Raw genomic sequence first — 20,247 nt, 5'->3', positions numbered from 1 at the left:
AAACAGATATAAGGGGTTTCCTCCCCCCCCCCCACACACACACATTTGTTTTTAATCAGAAGGTGCTAACTAGTACAGCAGTCTTCCATGATCTGATGCCCTCCAGATGTTTTGGACTTCACCTCCCATAAGCCTCAGCCAGCATGACCAATGGTCAGGAATTGTAATTTGGAGGGCACCGAGTTGGGGACAGCTGGTCTACAACCTGCTAAAAAAGGCAGGGAAGTTATTGAGCTAGACAACTGGGATCCACATTGAGAGTGAAGACAGAGGCATGGTGCCTACAAACTCTCAGCATGCCCAAAGCTTCCTCTTCCCATTGATGATACATGGGGAACAAGGGAAGCTTACCTCAACGTTGGCATCACTGTGCCCATCTCTTCCCATGGGGGAGTTTAGCATGGCTGCAGGAGTTAAGGACCATTTCTAGGTGCTGTGGGTGGTCCTGTGGGTTATTCTTCCGCTGGATTAGTCCCCGCTATGGCTGTCAGATTTCTGATAAGCCTTTCTAGGAACCTCTCTGCGGTCTTATATAGAAGACAAAATCATAAATTCTCCTTTGTCCACCAACAGACAGGAGCCGATTTACTGGAATGGTGGTGTATCATTTGCCATCAAAATAAGCAGCTGCCATCATCAGAAAATAAAGACTGGAAGACTCTGAGAATGGTTAAGTAAATTCTTCAAGATAACTTTACAGGATGTGGCCTGCCTTGATAAAGAGATACTACTGGGGAAACTGAGAGATCCAAATAATGTTCCTATTTTTAAAACTGATTTATAAAAAATATTTTCTTTTTTCACATGTACATTTCAGTAAAAATTCATAGAATAAATACGGGAAGTAACAACAAAAATTAAAAACCTAAATGTATCTTTAATTCATTTATTTGCTTATCATTTCAATGTGCCCACAGTAACTCAATGTGCCCACAGGTAACTCAAATGCCAAAAGCAAATGCCCCACACCATCTACCACTACTGCTTGTTGCTGTTCTTTTAAGGAGGGGGTAGAAATTTTCAGGCATCCTCTGCAGTGTTACATAGCACGAAAGAAACATTTTTTACCCCTTGACCTTCATAGACAGGAGCCCTTCTTACGTTGGCACTTGCAGCTGGTCTTCTGCTGGGTAGACAAAGAAGAGTGGCAAGAAACTGATCACAAGCTATTTCTAAGAGGTTTCAATCTAAGCCCCATAGATCTACCCCACTAGGGCAATATTTTCCTAAACTGTACAGTTTTCCTAAACTGTACAGTGCAAACTGGTTTCCTTCTTTATCATCCGAACAATTCAGAATGAACCGTCTTCGATACAACACATTTGACTCGTAAGAACATAAGAAGAGCCCTGCTGGATCAGACCAAGGGTCCATCCAGTCCAGCATTCTGTTCATTTAGCGGCCAACCAGCTGTCAACCAGGAACCCACAAGCAGGGCATGAGCGCAACCACACTCTCCCACCCATGTTCCCCAGCAACTGGTGTACATAGGCTCACTGCCTCTGGTACTGGAGGTAGCACATAGGCATCGGGACTAGTAGCCACTGAGAGCCTTTTCCTCCAAGAATTTGTCCAATGCCATCGCTATGTCCTGTGGCAGCGAATTCCATAGTTTAACTATGCGCAGTCTGAAGAAGTACTTCCTTGACTCCTGGCTAGGGATCCCTTTACTTCCATTGATTTTCTGATGCATATTCGGATATCAATTGAAACTCCACAGACTGTCTTGGATATCATAGAATCATAGAATGGTAGGGCTGGAAGGGGCCTATAAGACCGTCGAGTCTAACCCCTGCTCCATGCAGGAATCCAAGTCAAAGCATCCCTGACAGATGGCTGTCCTTGTTTTCATTAGATCAGAAGCACATTGGAATGAGAATCCAAGATGAAATGCATCAAGTCACTTCATTGGCTTCAATGGCATAAGCGTTTGGATCAACACCCCAATACACGTTCCATGGCTGTTCTGAAGCCCGACCAACTAGCTTGGGTAAGACTCCTGCAACCAGTCACCCTTTTCCCCTTCCAACTACCGTTTGCAAGAATTTTTTACACACGTCTGCCAATAGCTTGATCCCTTGATACAAAGTAAAACTGGATGGAATCAGACATGAGGAAGGTTCAAGGACATTGTCCACCTAACAGAATAATATCCACCTCAGAAAGCAAATCTGTTGGATTACCATAGCTTCCCCATTTATGTCTCATTTCAGTCACTCATAGAACTGGAGCCCTAAGAATTATTTTATATAGGTCTGCCTGCCTTGTTCCTGCTTCCTGACACTTCGAGTCCCATCAAGCCTACTACTATATTCCCTTTCCATGTTTGCTTTACCTTCCTGGGCTAAAACTAAACTTGTCTTGCTTCTCTATTTCACTTTGCCCCAATCAGATATTAAAAATGCCCTACACCAGGGGAAGCTAACCTCTGATGCCCTCCAGATATTGTGGACTACAATTCCAATCAGCCCCAGCCAGACTGGCCAATATTCAGGGATGATGAGAGTTGTAGTCCAAAACATCTGGAGGGCACCAGGTTACTTACTTCTACCAGTGGAGGCTGGTGGCTCTGATGTTAGTGGGGCAGTGAATCCGCTCCAGGATTGAGTCAGAACCAGTTAGAACTCTGAAGGAGCTATCCAAGGTGCTTCTACACCTTGGAGAGCTCCTTTAGAGTTCTGATTGAAACCCGGAGTGGTTTCAATGCCCCACTGACATCACAGCCACCAGCCTCCACTGCCTAAAGTGAGAAAATCATACACGATAATTTGTAAGTGAAAAGCTCTTTAGCACCAAACTAGACATGAAGTTAGGCATGTAGTTAGCCATGGTGTGCAGTCTTTAAAAAATTCCCACCACAGAAACTCATCAGTTTTCCTCCCATTGAAAACAGCTGGCACCGGGAAGTGGGGGGTACAACCAGAACTGCAGCAGGAGCAAAGGGTTAACCCCTCACCAGGTCCCCAACTGGCACAGCAGGCCCCGTACTGGCTATTTGCTGTTGTCCTTTATTTTATTTTTATTTCTTTAAAGGATGCCAGAGCTAACCATGTGACAATGGGCCAAACTAGACATGATGTTGGATGTCGTCCTCTCCTTGAATGCCAGGAGCTACAGAGATTATGTTATCTTTCAATTTTACCAATGCTAATATAATGCTTTCCACAGGATGCATACAATTCAGCCCCCATAGCACAAACAGTTCAATGCAGCAGGCCAAGATTTAAAACAAAACAACCCCAGTTGTCCTTAGAGTAAGAAAGCCAACACTTCCAACTTTCATTTCAAACATATCTGCTCTATTGTGCTCAATGCAGCGGCCTTGATGCTTCCTCAAAGGCCAAGGTTTCATTCTGTATTTCATATACTGAAAAATGCAAGGATGGCCCAACCGTTGCCGGAGAAGCAGATGTTGCTCACAGAACAAGAGAGTGGGTCTCACAGCATCATTCTTTCTCTATGGCCCCATCAACACCACACCTGGCAATTACATCTCCACAGCTTGTCCCATTTGGACTGGCCAAAGTGTACAGGGTAAGGGAGAGGCAGTGGGCCGAAGACAAGACTTGTTGTCTCATAACATCTGGAGTGCCACAACTCCCAGCATCCCTGACCATAGCCCATGCTGGCTGGGACTGATGGGAGTTGGAGTCCCACAACAGTGGCAGGTCACAGATTCCCATCTCTGCAGTAGTCATAAGAGCCCTGCTGTATCAGACCAAGGGTCCGTCTAGTCCAGGATTCTGTTTATGCAATCGCTAACCACCTGTCGACCAGGAACCCACAAGCAGGACATGAGTGCAGCGGCACCCCCCCACCCATGTTCCTCAACAATGGTGCACATAGGCTTACTGCCTCTACTACTGGCAGCCATCAGGACTAGTAGCTATTGATAGCCTTTTCCTCCAGGAATTTCCTTCTCCTAGGCAGCTGTGATTACATGAAGATAGAGGACTATCAAGGTTCCACTTATGAACTGGACCTCCTGAGCAACTTCTTAAGGACCTCGTGCCTCCTTAAAGTCCCTTAACATCCTACAATCCTCTCTTTCCCAGAAACGTGGGGTTCAGACTGTAAACATGGGGTGACTGACACTCTAGACACAGGGTTTAACCACAACAGTTTACTGGTAAGTTTAAAGCTAGCAAATCACAACTAAAGGTATTTACACAAGAGAGCTGAGTGATACAAAAGGTATTAATGGAAAATAAAATTTGCAAAATGCAAGTTCTTTTACCCTAGCTGCCCTTACACTTTTCTAGGCTGCTTCTTCCAGCTCACTCTTCAGACTCTGCTCTCACTTCAGGATCTGCCTATCTCTCTCTTCCTGGTTCTCTCGCTCTCTTTATATACCCTCCTCCCTCAAAACCGAAAGTATTGCTTCAAACCTGAAGAAATGAAATTTAAGTGGAGAAATTGAACTGACACTTAACCGGAGAAATGAAACTACTCCAGGGTTACCCCCTCCCAGCAGAAAACCCCAGGCCTCTAAGCCTGACCTTCTCTCTCTCTCTCTCTGCTTCTGTAGGCCTCAGCCTTCATGAGGCCCAACAGCAAATGAAAGAGACACAAGGCAGGGAGCTGGTCTGACATGGGATCTTCAGGACCATGGACAGCTCCAATACTTCCAATACCTTCAGCAGTTGAAAATAAGCCCTAGGGAGGCCTGTGCTACAGAGTCCGTGTTCTTATACCAGCCTCCCCCAAACTGGCGCCCTCCAGATGTTTTGGACTTTGATTTACATCTGCCCCAGCCAGCATGGCCAATGGTGAAGAATGCTGTGTGTTGTAGTCCAAAATATCTGGAGGGCACCAAGTTGGGGAAGGCTGCTTATATTATAAAGAATAATCAGGTCCCTAGTGGCTTCAGGCGTCACCACTGTCAGCAAGGAGATGGTCTTCTGGTCATGGCATCTCATGGCATTGTGGGACCCTCTCCCCAGAAAGAACTGCCAGGCATACCAGTTGTTAAAAAGCTAACAGCCGCATGAGGCCTCTTGAGGACTTTTGACTGCATCTGCTTTTCTGCTGGCTTTTTATATTTTGTGTTTCTGTGATAATTACTAATTTTAATTATATAATTACTTATATTTATGATATAGTTGTTCCATTATAAAGCACCTTTGGTATAAACATGCTACACTGATGAGCTGGAGCAAATGGCCATCAGTCCTGCTTGAGGTGGTGCAAAGACAGAGAAGCTAGAAACCATCAAGGGGCAGTACCAGAAGCAAAGTCTGTTCTAACGGTCCATACACATAGGGTCCAACAAAGAACAATCAAGCCAGGGAATTTGAAACAAGTGTCTGAGAGCTGGAGAACACACGTTGTTCCAGCAGCTCTCTGACTGGAAGTGAAGGTTTTTAAGCCTGAGCATTCAGTTCCACACAGGGCACAGCTGCAGGCCATCTGAGTCACCAGAGAAAAGGTCTACTCATAAGGAGAGTTTTACTCACAAGAAGCCTGTATTCCTCAGGCAGACACTTATGTATCTGCTGACTGAGCCTTGACCTTTAAGCACCTGCACTCCCTGGAGCTATGATGCTCCTCCGAGTGAGACAAGGGATTTTAACCCCTCTGATCAACCTAAAGGTCCCTGAAACAGGTAACTCCTCTGAAATGTTCAGTTTAGAGAGCTCTAGGTTATGCTCCAAAGAGGATTCTTCCTGAATGCCAAACCTGGCCCCCTGAGTTCCCCAGATGAACATGCCCCCTTCCCCCCCAATCAGCTATCTGTTATTGGTTCCCCAAGTTTTATCCCTATTCTATTGTTTAATGGTTTCCCAGGTTTTGTCCCCATTTCTACTTGAAAGCCACCCCTGGGAGCTTCTCCAAAATGGAATTCGGCACTTGGGCTGAAGGAGGTTCCACACCCCTGTGCTAGAGTGTCCCATAGCCTAAATCTTCTGGAAGCCAGCTGTGGCTCAAGCCTGACATTCCCATCTGCAGGACCCCTGACACTCCTCCCTATTCTCAATGAACCAGGTATTTCTAATCAACCCATTCAGTGTGTCAGATGCATTTCGAATTTACATTTTTGGAGTGCACAAGGAGCAAGACTCCTTCTAACCAAGGGATGCCCATCACAAGGGGCACACCACCTGCTTGGTTGCACATCTTAGAATGAGGTAATTCCTGCTTACGTCCAGAGGCATTAGCATACGTGTCACTCTCCAAAGGGGGGGGGGGTAACACTAGTGCCTTGCAGTTAAAAGATTAAAAGGTAAAGGTGTCCCCAGCCAGTCGGGTCCGACTCTAGGGTGCAGTGCTCATCCCCGTTTCTAAGCCGAAGAGCCAGCGCTGTCCGAAGACGCTTCCGTGGTCGTGTGGCCAGCATGACTGAACACCGAGGTGCACGGAACGTTGTTACCTTTCCCGCCGAAGCGGCACCTATTTATCTACTTGCAATTTCTTGCTTTCGAACTGCTAGGTTGGCAGGAGCTGGGACTGAAGACGGGAGCTCACTCCGTCACGCGGCACTCGGCTCTCGAACTGCCGTCCTGCCGACCTTCCGGTCTACAGTTCAGCGTCTTAACCACTAAGCCACCGCGGTCCGCGGCCTTGCAGTTCACCACCACCAAAAGTTTACTTTGATTACTGTCAACATGGATCAACACGAAATCAGGCAACGCACAACACAACAGAGAGGTAGCCTTTTAGCTTGGTGATTTACAGGGCTGTGTCGACGTTGGCAACCAGAAAATAAAGCCTGGAATGGTACAAAAATGGCAGCCTTCCACCAGGAAGAGAGGGGAAACAGAACACACAATGCTGACCCTATTTCCGTTTATTATCATTACTACATTTCTATCCCCTTTTTTCCCCTCTTGCAAGGAACTCTAGGCAGCTCATACAGTCCTCCCCGTCCATTTTGTCTTCACAACAACCCTGTGAGGTACGTTAGGCTGAGAATCAGCGACTACCCCAAAGTCACCCAGTGAGTTTCATGACTAAGCAAGGACTAGAATCAGGATCTCCTGAGTCCCAGTCCAACACTCTAGCCACCACACCACATGGGTTCTCTGCTTTTTATTGCATCAGACCACTTATCCATCTACTACCACTTACTCTATAAGCCAGGCATGGGGAACCTACCCCCCCCACACACCACCACCACCACCATGAGATCCCAATCCAGCCTGCCAGACTTTTCCCCAGGTCTCTCCTCTTTCCCCTGCCCCAGTGCCAAGGGAGTGGAAAGGGCTCGACTTCATTGTGCTGCTAACTGGAGATAACCCCTTTCCTTCAGTCGGCCGGAGAAAGGGCTTATCTCCAGCAAGCAGCAAACCATTTTCCTCATCACTGTTGAGAAAGTGAGCTTCTCTCAGCAATGGGTAAGGAAAATGCTCTCCCTCACCGAATCTATATAGATCAGTTGAGGAGTGCAGGGCTGGGAATTGTGTGTGCGCGTGTCTAAATTTCACAGGGACAGATGCCATGGAGATGTCACACATTGAATCTGGAACTTCCTGCATGCAAAGTACATGTCCTTTTGCTGAGCTATATGTTTTTGCAATATCTGCATTCTTTCATGTCACTTTTTGCACCAAACCACCTTCATTCCCATCCTACTTGCATTTGACCACGCCAAACAGTCTATATTCTTGCTACATTTCAGCCTTTTTATGCCAAGCCATTCTTAAAGAGAGCCATGCATCAATAAGACTGATTAAAGGCAGCCGTCAGCGAGATCACATCACTCCAGTGCTGAAGGAGTTGCACTGGCTACCAGTTGTTTTCCGAGCCCAATTCAAGGTGTTGGCATTGACCTTTAAAACCCTATACAGTTCCGGCCCACTCTATGTTAAGGAGCACCTCCAGCAACACCAGGGATGTCACTCAATGAGATCGGCCTTGGAAGGCCTTCTGTCTGTCCCATCAGCTAGGCTGGTGAGGACTAGAGAGAGCCTTTTCTATGGTGGCCCCCACTCTGCAGAATTCCTTCCCTAGTGACCTCCACCATTCCCCTCTTTGATGAGCTTCCACCGGGCTTTGAAAACCTGGCTGTTCAGGCAGGCATTTGGGGTGGGTTCGGGTTATTTTAGAGCAATGTTGTTTTATTCAGTTGATTTGTTGTATTTTGTGTTGTTGTTTGTATTTTACGCTGCCAAGAGTGGCCAGGTACCCAGCAAGATGGGCGGCTAATAAATCTAATTAATAAATAAATAGTAAGACTGTGCAGCTTTAAGACTACAAAATCTATGCTGCAGTACAACCACAAGCAGCTATGCATGGAATTGTACACACACATGAAAGAAAGAAAAAAAGAATCAGGCCCTTAAAATTGAAACGAGTAACCAAGTATAGTAAGAAGAATAGCAGCATAAACCAGCATGGTCCAAATCTGATCAGGCATGGGTTTTCTGCAAAAACAAAAAAACAAAAAAAAATGGGGGTTGGACAAATTCCTGGAGAAGAAGGCTCTCAATGGCTACTAAGGTGGGATATAAATACAATAAATAATAAATAGTCCTGATGGCTATGTGCTACCTCCAGTACCAGAGGCAGTGAGCCTCTGTACACCAGTTGCTGGGGAAGATGGGTGGGAGGATGCTGTTGAACTCATGTCCTGCTTGTGGGCTCCCAGTCATAGAATCATAGAATAGTAGGGTTGGAAGGGGCCTACAAGGCCATCAAGTCCAACCCCCTGCACAATGCAGGAATCCAAGTCAGAGCATCCCCGACAAATGGCTGTCCAGCCTCGTCTTGAAGGCCTCCAGTGTGGGAGAGCCCACCACCTCCCCAGGTAATTGGTTCCATTGTCGTATTGCTCTGACACTCAGGAAGTTTTTCCTGATTGGTCACTGTATGAGCTGAGTGCTGGACTGGATGGACCCTTGGTCTGATCCAGCATGTCTCTTATGTTCTTAATGCAGCAGTGTCAGGAGAAGACACGTCTTGAAGAGTTTTCCCTACTGTACAGTTCTTAAAACATGGATGTTGAACCTCTTTCAGCCTGAGGGTCAAATTCCATTTTGGAGAACCTCTTGGGGGCCACATTCCAGAGGTGGGCAGGGCCAAAAGGAAAAGGGTGGGGCCATAGTACCTGCATATTTTAGCTTACATCTCCTAGAGCCAGTAGCTAAGTCTTCAGAGAGGCACTGAAACCTTTCAGAAGGAGGGAACGGGGGGAACTGTGGAAAACAACTCGGGACCAGAATACCTGAGAGAGTGCCTTCTCCCTCATCAACCTGCCCGGTTACTGGGGTCATTGGAGGGCATGGTCCTGGTGGTTCCATATGGACCTATGGCCCAATTGGAGTCCAACAGGGGAACAGCCTTCACCATGGTGGCCCCCTTTCTTTGGAACTCCTTGCCCCTGGAGGTTAGGCAGGCGCCAACACTATGTTGTTTCCGGCGCCTCCTGAAAACAGCACTCTTCCAGGAGTCATTTCCTTAACTGACCAGCCACCTTTTTTTATTGGCATTATGTTATTTAAACAAGTGTAATTTTAATGTGGTGTTTTAATCTTTTTATTCTTTTACTGTTTTATTTCTGGTGTTCACCGCTCCAAAATCTGCTCTAGATATGGAGTAGCAGATAAATATTGTTAATAAATAAATAAAAGCCAGAAAAGCACGGAACAATCCGTGGTCAGAGAAAGGGGGCATGGCCAACTGGGGAATCCCAAAAGGTTGACTGAGTTTCTGCACCCCTGTCTTAAAGGATACAGAAGCCACCACTGGGACTGGCCCTTGCAAACATATGAGAGGTAAGGCTTAGTGCACAGACCAAGATGAAGAACTGTAGTTTAGCTGCAGTGGGCAAGGATGAAAAGGTGGCGTCAACCCTTGACGTGCAGCCAAATGGATGCCTGCATTTTTCCAGCAACTCCTTTGCCCAGATATTCTTGCTTGGGACTTGGACAATGTTCACACACATACAAGCCCCAACCCTGTTTTCCCTTCACAAAGAGAATCAGACACAACAGAGTTAATTACAGTGGAGTAGGATAAGTTACAAAGACGCATTTTAGCAGAGGTACAATGCATCTTAAAAAAAACTTTACAAACCCAATTGATCAAAGATTATGGGTCCTGTTTCAAGGCAGGTGAATAGGTAATAAATAGTGAGCTGAGGGGGGGAGAGAAAGAAAGAAAAAAACAGCCAGGCACAGCATTTTTAAAATAGAATCATTGGTAGCCAATGTGTCAGCAGAGTTCCATTTCATCTACATTTCCCCATCGCGACAAGAATGGATAGTGGAGACTTTGCTCTGTGACTTATTGCAGAGACTTAAATCTAAAGCCAGATTAAGTATTCAGCTGCTCCAGTTGCAGCCAAGAGCAATTATCGGGGTTGTCCTCCACCAAAAGACCTGACCTGCACCCAGGGCCGGTGATCAAAATGATCTAAGCTGTCGTTCCAGCCATTAACTTTGCATCTATTCTTCTCAACAATGAACACACAAGCACAAAAAGAAAAAGGGAAAGAAAAAAAGGAGACCTGCAGAAATTTAATGGCCACACTTTATATGAAATCTTGATGGGAAGTAGTCATCTCTGACACCAGGAATGTCTTTGGCATAAATCGCGCAAGAACAGGAGCCTCTGGTTCTCAAAATGGCAAGGAGAACACGAAGGTATGTGTACAGTAGGGATCAGCAAACAGCAGCCACTGGGGAAAACCTAGGGCTCGTAATTACCAACTCGGGGGCAGGGGGAGGTATGTGGACAGAACAGCCGTTGCAGATATGAGACCTATCAGCAATCAGTTTGTGGGTAGTGTGGGGAAGAGACCTAGCTCCTGCACCCTCCAATCCTTCTTAGGAGCAGATGATTCCCAAACCCATTTGCAACACTGATGTGCAAAGTTACAGAGGAGGCACACTTGAGAGGGCAAAATGGCATATGGGATAGCTCCCCATCAGCACTATTTCTTCTTTGAAACTCCACCGCCACCAGCATCTGCTTTCCCCCACTGGTCCAAAAACACCTCAGAAAGGCTTAATAATGGGGGAACTATTAAGCAGTCCTTTCCCAGACATCCACTGTCCTCTGCATATCCCCCCCCCCCATACATATTGCCACTTTGCACTTTAGGGGGCAACCGTGGGGTTAGGAATCCCGTGTTCACTTCCGTGTAGCTCTCCGCCAGAAGAAGCATTCTCCAGTAAAACCAGTTGCTAATCTGGAATGGATACAAAGGGTGTTTACTCCTGATTGGCAATTAGTTTTACTGCTGGACTTGTCTTAGTGCTGGATGAGGATTTGTCTTGCCTGGGGGAGGTGGGGGGAAAGAGTGTATGTGTCTATGTGACTGAGAGGGATACTCCACTATTCAAGATCTCTTCTGAATTCCTATTCCTCTTTCCAAAAATCATCTAAAAGTGTACAAATCGAATCCAGGAATCACTTGCCCAAAAGCCAAGTTACTGCAGAAGAACAGAAGTTGTTGCTGCAGCAGCAGCCAAGGAGATCTTCCAAATTTTGTTCTGGAAGAGACTGCATTTTTGCCTTCCCATGCCAAACTTTACATTCTGCCCAGGTCATCTCTGTCTGAATCAGGTGGGAGAGAACTGTGTAATTAAGAGTAGGAGGTGGATATTTGAGCCTTGGGCAACTGGGATTTGCAAAGTATTCTGGAACATTTAAGTGCCGCTGGGAGAAGCAAGGGGCAGGGCAAGTTACAGAGACAAGAGTGGGAGAAAATAAGAAGACACCAAGGAAGGAGTTACTGATCAACAGACAGGAAAAGCAACACGATAGAAGGTCAGAAATGTAGGCTGTGGCTGAGTCACAGTTGACTTAAATGGCTTGAACTATCAGCTCTGACATACCAAATGCCGTTCTCAACCCAACATAAAGCTCAGGAGTTATAATGTGGCATTCTGTACCTGCCTGTCACCCACCGCTTGGAGAAATGTCAATTTAATTAAAGAGGACGCTTATGAGAAATAGCTCTGCGACAAAAAGTACCTTGCACATTTGATTTTGGATTCACCTCGTTTCTGAAGACAAAATCAGATCTCTGCTAGAGGCTTGGTAGCAGCCTAAACTCATGGCCAGACAGCCCAGGGGCCTCTAGAAACGGAACAGTACAGCTGCACTGCTGAACGTACCTTCTGTGAAATGAGTTCCCAGGCAAACTGCAAAATACCACACCTCAAAATGTGGTTCAAATGCGGTGCCTTTCTCAGTTCTGAATCTGAAGCACAACCCGCTAGGGAACCTCTTTAGGCCAAAACTCATTGAAACGCATGGGATTTTCTATCCAGCAAAACAGGTTTGATAGCGGCTAATCCCCCCAAAATGGAAGTGCGTTACTAACATTTTTATCATGATCAAACGTCCTCCCCTTTTGGCTGCTTTGCAAACAGAGATAAAACACTTTGCCTACTCAGAAAGCATTGCTCTGAATATGCTTTGTTTGCCCCCAGTGATATCACCGGTTCATTATGTGATCCCTGATGGGCTAGGAGGGTCAGCCATATATACGGTCCAGGAAGCACTGCCCACAGTTACTCAGCTTTGTTTAGCCTCAGGGGCACCAGGACATGGGCTAATCTGATTGGCAATGTAGTGTTTTGATGGAATCATGTTCACTACATAAACCCCAACTGCCTAGGGTCATTATGGGAAGAAAAAAGACCTAACCAGGACCAACCCAGCAGCAGCAGATAGGGGAAAGGAATGGTGGTGATTTTTTTTTTTTTAATGTGAAGAATTGCATGTTTAAGGCAAGTGCATATTTAAGGAAAATTCAGGAAATATTTCTCCCCTACACCATACCCCCCGAAGCACTTTTTTCCCCAAATATCACAACTGGTGAATGTTCAACACAGACTCATTTAAGATAGATAGATAGATAGATAGATAGATAGATAGATAGATAGATAGATTTTTGCTATAGCTGTGTTTGGACCCCCACCTATAGCTGTGGTTTTCAGACTTTGTTCCAGGGCACCCCAGAGTTCCTTTGACAATGACTTATGCAGGAAAAGATTTGGGGACAGTCTTGTAACTCTGCATCATATTCCTGTTTATACTCACTAGGCTGCTCGTCGAATGCAACTTGCCTTAGTCCACTTTCGTATGGGAGATTCCCACCCTTCTGCAATCCCATGGGAAGTAGAGAGCAACATATGCAGGGCACAAAACCATTCCACTATAGCAGATACTTATTATCTGTGCAGACATTACTGTGTGCGGGGGGGGGGGGGGCTTGTCCATGGGTACCATGGATCTCAGATGACAGGGAGAAGCCGTAGCTCAGTGGTAGAGCACCTGCTTTGCATGCAGAAGGTCCGTGGTTCCTTCCCCAGAATCTCCAGGTAGGGCTAGGAAAGGATTGTACCTGGAACCCTGGAGTCCCTGCTGCCACTCAGTGTCGACAATACTGAGCTAAATGAACCAATGATCTGACTAAATATGAGGCAACTTCCTGTGTTCAAAGCTTATGTGCGCACCCAGGATCTGGGGGGAGCACCACTAGCGAAGCACAACATGTTAATCCTCCACTCCAAAACTCATCGAACCATAGAATAGTAGGGTTGGAAGAGGCCTATAAGACCATCGAGTCCAACTCAGTGTTTCTAGAATTCTGCCACCATTATATATGCGATCAACCACCCAGTGCTCTTATCAAGGAAGTTCCCCCCACCGCTAATTGTCTGGCGAAACCCCTTACCTAGTGGTCTGCCTCTCAGCCTCACCAATAAGTCAGAAAACCCATACAACACCATAGCAGTCGTGGAAGCATAACATGCATCACAGTCATTCATTCGAATTTGTTGTGTATATCCACATGCACGATCATACACGACGACCAAAAATATATACTGTGTTATAGTTCCCACAAATAAGAGAGCTTCCTGGGTACATTTTAGTAAACTTTTTGTTTGTTTTACTGTGAGATTACCACGTACAAGCATACTTCTGCAATGGTTACCTACACCTTCGACAGCAGGGTGCCATGGCACCCACCCAGCTGATTTTTAGCAGGGGGGCTTTGCCTTTCCCTATTCAAGCCAATAGACCAATCCATCCATTAGCTTACATAGGGAGGGAGAGGGGAAGTCCTCTGTCCAAAGAATGGACGGAGAGGGTCGAAGCCCACCCTTACAACATGGACCCTGCTTCTCCAAGGGTCCTTGGTCGGGGGAAGACTTCATCCCTCCCCCCTCCAGCTATTTTTCTGCAGGGATACCTTTTTCCCTCCCTACATAAAGCTAAAGAAAGGAAGAGGGGGCAGAGAGAGAAGCCAGAGTGAGTAGCACACGCACAGGATGTACAATCAAGCGTAAACACACACACAAACACAGATAAGGGGGGGCACTCCCATCATGTTTTGTGATCACCCCCCACACACCCCCACAGCCAACTTGTGATGGTGCTCAGGGCACTTTTTAAAAATGTCAGGTGTGCCCACAGGCCTAAAAAGCTTGGGGACCCCTGTTATACAGCATCTAAAACCTAATTCATACAAACGCTTGAAGAAGGGTTTCGTTTTGTTTAGGATCGTAAAAGTTTCATTAGGTCTTGTAAAACATACTCAATTTTGTTCTTCTTTGGACCCTAAATAGCAACTCCAACCTAAAGTACTAGATAATATTCTCTCCGCTCACAATGCCGCTCAATACTTAAACAATAAGAATTGATCCTGATAAGAATTAAAACGCTGCTTACCTTTCTCCTGCGACACAATTTAACCAAAATAAAGCAGTCCATGCAGAGACACAATGTAGAAGCAAAGCGCTGAAGGCAGAACAAGATGGAACTGCACTGAAAGGGAGCCTGAAATCATGCAGTAAAAGAAAATCCCAAATTCAACTACCTGAAGTCTCAACAGATGTGACTGGGAAAAGTTGTGGGGCTAGCATTCCCATCCAAAGGCTGAGGCCCATTAGCTTATTGTGGAGTCTGGACCCACAGGGGCGTCTTTTGGCGATATGAAAATGGGGGAAAGTACAGGCTTCTAATTGTTTGAAATATCTGCCCTTCCTAAGGTTACTATATAGTCTTTTACGTGGTGATGCTATGGAGATATTAGTGCTTTTAAAAAAAACTATTATTTGGCAAAATGGGCTGAAAGGCAAGGCACTGATTCTTAGGCAGTAGATGTGAATTGGGACAATCCTCCATGGCTTGGAGGATCAGGACCATGGCACGGACCTACCAGCATGCGCAGACCTTCATCATCATGGATCTACAGCAGGGGCAGGGAACCCCCTGGCTCTCCAGATGTTGTTGGACTCCAACTCCCATAATTCCTTGTCATCAGCAATGCTCTCTGGGGCTGATGGGAGCCCGAGTCCAACATAATCTGGGGGAGCACAGGTTCTCCACTTCTGATTTACAGGTTATCTTGGAAAATTATCCTTCATCCTCACAGGCCACAGGTGGAAGGCCTAATATCACTTTCAAATCCCCCCCCCCAAGCCCTAAAACAACAACTCACAAACAACAGGGACCACTGAATAGAGTTTCAACCCCAGGAACCCATCCCAAAAGAAACTGCAGTGCCAACTCCGTCACATATCTATTCAAAAGTCATTATCTCAACGAGTCAACAAGATCTCAACGTCAGCCACACTACTATGGTATGTGGCAGCAGTGTTCTTTCACCACTTTCATTGGTTGCTGCCTCACAAGAGGATAAGTGTACACAAATAGGACATTGAAACGGTAACATTCAGAAATCAGTGGGGAGCATTTCAGCCTAGCTATAACAGAAAGTTGCCATGCTCCAGTAAAAACAGTTTCAAAGAAGATCCAGAACGGAGATGGAATTCCTTTGCAAGTCTGACACTATCAGACTGGGGCTCAATAGGAAATGAGAGTGGCTAGTTCTCTACAAAAAAGAAGAATCGTCCCTTTGGGGAAGTCTACATAAACTATTGATCATGCTTCCCCAATTCACCGCCAGTGAGGAGTGGCCACACCCACTCCAATTGGCTTTTTTATATGTTGGGCTGGATTTCAGGTTTCATTTATTTTGTGCATAATAATCTCTTGCATTGCTTAGCCTTTTGCTCTCACTTGTAAAACACACACACACACACACACACACACACACCTTCTCCCACTCTCTTCTTCTCTGTACTTACCTACAAGACTGAGGCTAACACGTCATGCATCTAACAGTGTGCTCCATCCCACAGAAGCCTATGCTACCATTTGTTTTGTCTTTAAGCCAGGGTGGGCAGAAGGTAGAGCTCCAGATGTTTTGGACTTCAACTCCCAGAAGCCCCTGCCAGCATGGCCAATGGTCAGGAATGCTGGGATTTGAAGTCCCAAACATCTGGAGATCTACTTTCTGCCCTCCCCTGCTTTAAGGGACCTCAGGGCTCTTTGTTGGTTTTTGTTACAACAGACTGACATGCCTATCTTTCTAGAATGTGTCATGTGGGGGGGGGGGTGCTGTTGCAGGAACACTAGGAGGAAAAGATGGTTTTGTCCGTCTTCAAGGACAAAACCAGCAACTTGAATGGGAACCAGAAGCCAACTGGTAGCTGGGCCAGCTGCCAAGCTGGCTGAAGCTCCCACCTCTCGATACCAGAAAGGCCACCTCCATCTACAGCACATCACAGGAAGCGCTCCTAGATGTGACAAAATTGTCATAACAAGTTTGCACCCTTCCAGAACAGGTGAGGCCTACATCACCTACGCAACTGGTAAAAGATGCCTTACATCACATGGGAAATGTTATCCATATTTGAACCAGTTCTAAGTGGAACTATAAACTGGACTGAGAAGTGGAGCTACCCACCATTCTTCTGATATGCATACAAAGTTAATAATCATAGTGCAGGAAGTATCCCAAGGGATCGTCTGGCCCCACCACACACCTTGTTATAACACTGCACACAATTGCACACAATCTCACTGCACACTATTGGGTAAAGAATGCAGCATTTTGAGACTCTCCACTTTCACCGTTAAGTCTTTAAGGCTGCAAAGTATATAGACAACATGCAGCAATACAATCACCCGACAGAAGTCCAACCAGACTAGTTCTGAAAGTGTCCTCACCCCCACCCCCACCCAAGATGGGAAATTCAAAATGTGGCTGCTTTTCCCATGCCTCCAACAGGAAACCCCTTCTAACCTTTAAATGAAGAGATGGTAGGTTTTGGTTAAACCCAATTGCTTTTCAAACTGTCTACTCTAGATGGAATGAACAATTGCCACCCCTGTTCTGACATCACTCTTATATATTTGAAGGCTCCAAGCATATTTGTATGTATTTATCTATTTATTTTCTGTGATTTCTATACCGCTCAATAGCCAAAGCTCTCTGGGTGGTTCACAAACAAAATAACTTTATCAGGCTCAGAAACAGACATTTTGACTGATGCAACCTCAAATGGCACCAGCTATTCTGAAATCCAGACATCGGCGTGTGGCTATGCAAGGGTCATGTGAGAAGCAGTTTTTTTCAGCACATGAAGAGGAGGGATGCTGTCTTTGAAACAAACAGGGACTTCCCACCTCCACACATAAATCCCACCAGGCTGCACATATGATACAACTCCACCATCATAAACACAGAACCTTGGGCAACAATTCAGTATTCTGAGAACCTCAGCTAACTTAAAAAAAAAAAAGGTTCTAGCCCTCAAGCCTGTAAAAATACATTCCAAGGTCTGTGGGAAAGACTGCTGTGCCAGGCATAACTGTTGGGTCACCCCATTGTTACCAGAAGATGAATAAAGCATGCAAAAGAGAAGTATTATTTTCAATACTTTTATCCTTCCTATGAAAATATAAAGGAGCAAATCAATGCATATTAGCTTACTTTACATAATGTATTTAGTTTTACAAGGTTTGGATTCTTGGCAAAGAATTTGGGTTATCTATGTATTTTTAAAAGTATTGGGTTTTGTAAGGGGTGGAGGAGGGGTTGTCTAGGTACAAAACCAGCTTTCAGTTCTCCAGCAGCCCTCCACATGGCTCACCAACCAAAAGAATAACACAGCACCATCATTAAAAATGAAACAGGCAAAACAGCTTATCTTGTGGCCTAGTGTGGCAAAACAGGAAACCACACCAGCACAATTGGCCAGAGTCAGAGAATCCCCAGTCCGTGATATCAGGCACCTAGCCTCCAAGCCCCATGGAGACACAACAGCACGGACGGCAGAGTAAAACATGCCCACGACGTTCCAGCTATAAAGCATCATAAGAGTTTCCGGAGTGAATGAAATGTGATACGCTCCTATGAGGTGGAATCATAGAATCATAGGGTTGGAAGGGGCCTACAAGGCCATCAAGTCCAACCCCAAAGGTGTGCTGCAACTCCACCATCATAAGCACAGAACCTTGGGCAACAATTCAGCATTCCAGGAAGCTCAGCTTACTTTAACACCCCCCCAAACTTATCAAGGTTCTAGCCCTCAATGCTGTAAAGACAGATTCCAAGGTATGTGAGCCCCACCTCGTTACTACAGGAAGCGAAATAAAAGACATGTAGACAATCCCTACTACACAAGAAAGGGAATTGTTAAAAAGCAATGCAATGGTGCCCTCAGTTCAGCAACCCGTCCCCATCTTTTAGGCTTAACATATGCACATAGAGAAGAACCCCTCAAGGGGGGGAGTCTGTTCAGGGCGATAATCACTATCTATCTATATATCTATCTATCTATTGCATTTATACCCCGCCTTTTTTCCTCTTGCAAGGAACCCAAGGCGGCTTACATTATCCTCAACTTCTCCATTTTATCCTCACAACAACAACCCTGTGAGGTGGGTTGGGCTGAGAGTCTGTGACTGGCCCAAAGTCACCCAGTGAGCTTCCATGGCCGAGTGGGGACTAGAACCCAGATCTCCCAGTGCCCTCAAAGCACCGTATAGTGGGGGCGCATAATACAAAACAAACCATAAGGTTACAAAACATGATATAAAGGCCAGGATCAGATGCAATGCTAAGCCATTGTTTAGCATTAAGAAAATGAACCATGGTTTGAGCTTGGTTGGTTTCAAGCAACCACCATTCAAACAAGCTGCAACGGTCAACTGTGGTGAGTGCGGAAATGAAAACGGGAGATCTTCATCTCTTTCTCATGCACAGAAGGGATAAAAAGAAGGCTCATTCTTGTAATGCTATGACATGAGATAGCATTGCATCTGAACCTGGCCAAAATCTTAAATATCAGGAACAGAAGCAAAATTAGCAACAGAATCAGCCAATCAGGGGACACCATAGTTAATATGAAAGGCATGTAAAAAAAAAAGAGTACCATCTTTACTAGGTGTTAGAAGGCCAGTAAGGAAAATGCTAGATAAACCTCCCACAGGACAGTGTTCCATAGTTCTGGGTGCAGCAACTAAGAATGCCCTGTCCTGTGTTCCCACCAACTGTACCGCTGAAGCTGGTGAGATATGGAGCTGGACCTCCATGGTTAAAGCAGGATCTTGCTGAGAGAGGCAGTCCTTTAAATATATATTACTATCTATCTATCTATCTATCTATCTATTTATTTATTTATTTATTTATTTATTACATTGCCCTTCCTCCAAGAAACTCAGGTTTCTCCCCCACCTCAATTATCAACACAAAAAGCCTCCGAAGTAGATTAGGCTGAGAAAAAGCAGTTTGGCCAAAGTCACCCAGCAAGCTTGACAGCGAAGTGGAGACCGATTTCGGGTCTTTCCAGGCCTAATTGAAACCGTGGCTCTCTCAGATAGATATGTATATATCCTGGTTCCCAACATATTCTAGTGCAGGAATGGACATTTTAAGCCAGAAGCAGCACTGGAAGGATTCTTTATGACACATTTGGGGAAAGGGCATAAATGTTTTTTGAGGCACCTGAAAATATTTTCTCTTTTCCTTTGGGACACAGAAGTGCCTTCCCCTCTTGCTGTTTCCTCTAGATGTTTTGGCCTACAATTCCCATCATCCCTCACCATTGGCTATGCTGACTAGGGCTGATAAGAGTTGCAGTCCATCAACATCTAGATGACCACACTTTTCTCACCCTTGCTTTAAATCCAGGCAATTTAAGTTATGGGGAGAGCAATCCTATGGCCCCTAGATGGCATCTTGGGGTTGGGAGGCAACAGGTTATTTTGGATTCCTGGATCCACTGTCCAAGACAGCTCTCCAACCTCAGACCCAGGAGTCCGAACTCCTCCCCCCTCCCCCTCCGCACGGAGAGAACTGCACCGGGCTGCCTCTCCGAGGTCGCAAAGTGGGCAGTTCTATGGGTAGGGGGGGAAGGGGAATGAGGAAGTGGAGATACAAGCTATCCCCAACCTCCTTTCCTCCCCCTCTGCAGAGGCCTAGCTAGACAGGCAAAA

The 20,247-nt window shown here is 45.7% G+C and overlaps 1 protein-coding gene across 30 annotated transcripts in view; it reads right to left on the bottom strand.

Moving 5' to 3' along the window:
- The window catches only part of TSNARE1 (t-SNARE domain containing 1), a 579,510-nt gene that overhangs the window by 556,856 nt on the left and 2,407 nt on the right, over positions 1 to 20,247 (bottom strand). For 8 of the 30 annotated variants that reach the window (XM_084848635.1, XM_084848636.1, XM_084848621.1 and 5 more), the window contains exon 2: positions 1,069 to 1,126. The exons of 21 other annotated variants lie outside the window; for them this stretch is intronic. The gene's annotated coding sequence lies outside the window, so the exon portion shown is untranslated. The remainder of the gene's footprint in view (positions 1 to 1,068; positions 1,127 to 20,247) is intronic. One more of the 30 variants, XM_084848627.1, reaches the window with a different exon arrangement.

Source organism: Heloderma suspectum, chromosome 4, assembly GCF_057233095.1.
Source record: "Heloderma suspectum isolate Gila_16-S chromosome 4, 16-S_ref, whole genome shotgun sequence".
NCBI lineage: Eukaryota > Metazoa > Chordata > Lepidosauria > Squamata > Helodermatidae > Heloderma > Heloderma suspectum.
This window is presented reverse-complemented; position numbering and strand designations above follow the sequence as displayed.